Source organism: Argentina silus, assembly GCF_951799395.1.
Source record: "Argentina silus genome assembly, chromosome: 22".
Lineage (NCBI taxonomy): Eukaryota > Metazoa > Chordata > Actinopteri > Argentiniformes > Argentinidae > Argentina > Argentina silus.
The window spans coordinates 2,579,128-2,584,132 of NC_139676.1; positions in this window are offsets into that span (position 1 = coordinate 2,579,128).

Sequence of the window (5,005 nt, forward strand, 5' to 3'; positions counted from 1 at the left end):
TCCTCCAGACAGTACTGACAGATACATACAGATAGTACTGACTGATACATACAGACAGACAGTACTGACAGATACATACAGACAGTACTGACTGATACATACAGACAGTACTGACTGATACATACAGACAGTACTGACAGATACATACAGACAGTACTGACTCACTCCTCCAGACAGTACTGACAGATACATACAGACAGACAGTACTGACAGATACAGACAGACAGACAGTACTGACTCACTCCTCCAGACAGTACTGACTGATACAGACAGACAGACAGTACTGACAGATACAGACAGACAGACAGTACTGACTGATACAGACAGACAGACAGTACTGACAGATACATACAGACAGTACTGACAGATACAGACAGACAGTACTGACAGATACATACAGACAGTACTGACAGATACAGACAGACAGTACTGACAGATACATACAGACAGTACTGACTGATACATACAGACAGACAGTACTGACAGATACATACAGACAGTACTGACAGATACATACAGACAGACAGTACTGACTGATACAGACAGACAGACAGACAGTACTGACAGATACAGACAGAGAGTACTGACAGATACAGACAGACAGTACTGACTGATACAGACAGACAGACAGTACTGACTGTTACATACATAAACAGTACAGGGTGTATTACACACCAGCCAAAACTACACAACACAAAGTTTTAGTTTGACTTGTGGTATCAGCTGTGATGTGTTTCAGTGGTGTAATGAGGGTGAAGAGAGCCGGCAGATTGTCTACGAATGGACAGTTACTAATGATGACAGTTACTAATGATGACAGTTACTAATGATGACAGTTACTAATGTTACTAATGATGACAGTTACTAATGATGACAGTTACTAATGATGACAGTTACTAATGTTACTAATGATGACAGTTACTAATGATGACAGTTACTAATGATGACAGTTACTAATGTTACTAATGATGACAGTTACTAATGATGACAGTTACTAATGTTACTAATGATGACAGTTACTAATGATGACAGTTACTAATGTTACTAATGTTACTAATGTTACTAATGATGACAGTTACTAATGTTGACAGTTACTAATGTTACTAATGATGACAGTTACTAATGATGACAGTTACTAATGTTGACAGTTACTAATGTTACTAATGATGACAGTTACTAATGTTGACAGTTACTAATGTTACTAATGATGACAGTTACTAATGATGACAGTTACTAATGATGACAGTTACTAATGTTACTAATGATGACAGTTACTAATGATGACAGTTACTAATGTTGACAGTTACTAATGTTACTAATGATGACAGTTACTAATGATGACAGTTACTAATGATGACAGTTACTAATGTTACTAATGATGACAGTTACTAATGATGACAGTTACTAATGTTACTAATGATGACAGTTACTAATGATGTTACTAATGATGACAGTTACTAATGTTGACAGTTACTAATGATGACAGTTACTAATGTTACTAATGATGACAGTTACTAATGTTACTAATGATGACAGTTACTAATGATGACAGTTACTAATGTTACTAATGATGACAGTTACTAATGATGACAGTTACTAATGTTACTAATGATGACAGTTACTAATGATGACAGTTACTAATGATGACAGTTACTAATGTTGACAGTTACTAATGATGACAGTTACTAATGTTACTAATGTTGACAGTTACTAATGTTGACAGTTACTAATGATGACAGTTACTAATGATGTTACTAATGATGTTACTAATGATGACAGTTACTAATGATGTTACTAATGATGTTACTAATGATGTTACTAATGATGACAGTTACTAATGATGTTACTAATGATGTTACTAATGATGACAGTTACTAATGTTGACAGTTACTAATGTTGACAGTTACTAATGATGACAGTTACTAATGATGTTACTAATGATGTTACTAATGTTGACAGTTACTAATGTTGACAGTTACTAATGTTGACAGTTACTAATGATGTTACTAATGATGTTACTAATGATGACAGTTACTAATGATGACAGTTACTAATGATGACAGTTACTAATGTTACTAATGATGACAGTTACTAATGTTACTAATGATGACAGTTACTAATGATGACAGTTACTAATAATGACAGCAATACAGGAAGGAGAGAGAGAAGGAGATGATCACCATGGGTGTGTTCAGGGTCGATGATTGGACGATCACCATGGGTGTGTTCAGGGTCGATGATTGGACGATCACCGTGGGTGTGTTCAGGGTCGATGATTGGATGATCACCGTGGGTGTGTCCATAGTGGATGATTAGACTCACAACTGAAATACATGGAGGAAACTCACTACATGAAACAAAAAAAGCGCTACATTCACAGACATGCATCCAGAAATCAGATCTGGTTTCATACAGGTGCTTACTTTTAGCCAAAAAACACATGCAATACAGTGCGTAAGTAATGGGACAGTGCACTGTGTAAGTAATGGGACAGTGCCCTACGTAAGTAATGGGACAGTGCCCTGTGTAAGTAATGGGACAGTGCCCTGTGTAAGTAATGGGACAGTGCCCTGTGTAAGTAATGGGACAGTGCCCTGCGTAAGTAATGGGACAGTGCCCTGCGTAAGTAATGGGACAGTGCCCTGTGTAAGTCAGTGGTGACTGAAGGCGTTAAAGCAAGGTTACACAGTCTAGGAGGGCGGGGCCTGCGGAGAGGTCACACAGTTAGGCTACCTCTCTCATCCTCTCTCTCATCCTCTCTCTCATCCTCTCTCTCTCATCCTCCTCTCTCTCATCCTCTCTCTCATCCTCTCTCTCTCATTCACCTCTCTTTCTCATCCTCCTCTCTCTCTCTCTCTGTCATTCTCTCTCTCTCTCTCTTAATTCTATCAAATAAAGCAAAGCAAATTCATGAATAATTGATGTACAGTTGATTCACTTACTTAGACAAATGTACTTATTGTAAGTTGCTTTTGATCAGATATTTGGTTACAACTATGACAGTGTGTTAATGTTCCTGTTGATCAGATATCTGGTTACTATGGCAGCCCAGCTGTACTGACAACCGTTAACAACGCGTTCTGTTTACTTCCATACAAAACAGCCCATTCATTGGTAAATGCCTTATGCAATATGGACAATTGTAATTCAATTCCAGTTGGAAAAGTCTTAATTCTACTTCAATTCAATTCCCATTTCAGCAGTTGAATTTCAAATTACATTTTAATTCCATTGCACAAAGGCTCTTACAGTTCAATACTCAAAATCATGAATTGGCCCCTGAATTCAACTGGAATAGGAATTCACCCCAATTGGAAAGCGCAGCGTTCAGATATGATTACACAGCCTAATATTAACTTTAAAAACACACAGTACTCACAAGGTAGCAAGGCATGGAAGGTGGGCGCCATCTTACCCTGCTGCTGAGGGACTCTCTCTAGACATAAGATGCCACAGCTCTCTGGTACATAACCATAAGATACAGATACAGAGAGACAGAGAGAGATACAGAGAGAGAGATACAGAGAGAGAGAGAGAGAGATACAGAGAGAGAGAGAGAGAGATACAGAGAGAGATACAGAGAGAGAGGGGGGGGGTGGAGATGAACAGGAAATAACAACATATTGTATCATTCCAGTACATCTTCAACTTTAAAAGTGGTGTAGTCTGTAGTTTTACACTGAGAGAGACGGGAGAGAGAGAGAGACAGAGCAAAAGTTGGTCTGGTTGGTTGGTTGGTTGGTTGGTTGGTTGGTTGGTTGGTCTGGTTGTTTGGTTGGTTGGTTGGTTGGTTGGTTGGTTTGGTTGGTTGGTTGGTTGGTCTGGTTGGTTGGTCTGGTTGGTCTGGTTGGTCTGGTTGGTTGGTTAGTTGGTTGGTTGGTTGGTTGGGTGGTAGGTCTGGTTGGTTGGTTGGTTGGTTGGTTGGTTGGTTTGGTTGGTTGGTTGGTTGGTTGGTCTGGTTGGTTGGTCTGATTGGTCTGGTTGGTTGGTTGGTCTGGTTGGTTGGTTAGTAGGTCTGGTTGGTTGGTCTGGTTGGTTGGTTGGTTGGTTGGTTGGTTGGTCTGGTTGGTCTGGTTGGTCTGGTTGATTGGTTGGTTGGTTGGTCTGGTTGGTTGGTTGGTCTGGTTGGTTGGTTAGTTGGTTGGTTGGTTGGTTGGTTGGTTGGTCTGGTTGGTTGGTTGGTTGGTCTGGTTGGTTGGTTGGTTGGTCTGGTTGGTTGGTTGGTTGGTTGGTTGGTTGGTTGGTTGGTCTGCTTGGTTGGTTGGTCTGGTTGGTTGGTTGGTCTAGTTGGTTTGTCTGGCTGTCTGGCTGCCTGGTTTGTCTGGCTGCCTGTTTCCCACATCGCCTCCAGTATAACACATGAATCTAATGAGAGACAGGCATGATGATGATGATGATGATGATGATGATGATGATGGTGATTCTGTTTCTGAAACTAAATCCTCCCACACACACACACTCACACGCTCACACACACACACACACACACACACACACACACACACACACACACAGTAGCTACACTGGGACCAGTACAAACAGTGTGTGTGTGTGTGTGAGTGTGTGTGAGTGTGAGTGTGAGTGTCTGTGTGTGTGTGTGTGTGTGTGTGTGTGTGTGTCCAGGTGCAGCTGTCCTATCGCTTCTGAAGCAGCCATAACAATGTACCACAGCACTCTATACCATACACACACACACACACACACACACACACACACACACACACACACACACACACACACACACACACACACAGAGGATCGTTATTTGTCCCCCGGACGTTTACCCGATTACCTCCATTTGTTTGGAGTGTTTAGCAGGCCAGGAATAGCCTGTCACTCAGCACCTGCTATTGGCCGGTTTCCTCCAATAGCGTGCCGGCAAACATGACTCGGAGGAAACCACGGCAACACAGGATAGAAATACCAAAACAAGATCTGACTGGACGAACTAACTCAATAATAAGAGGAAGCAGAGAGACAGGAGGGGGGGAGGGAGAGAAGGAGA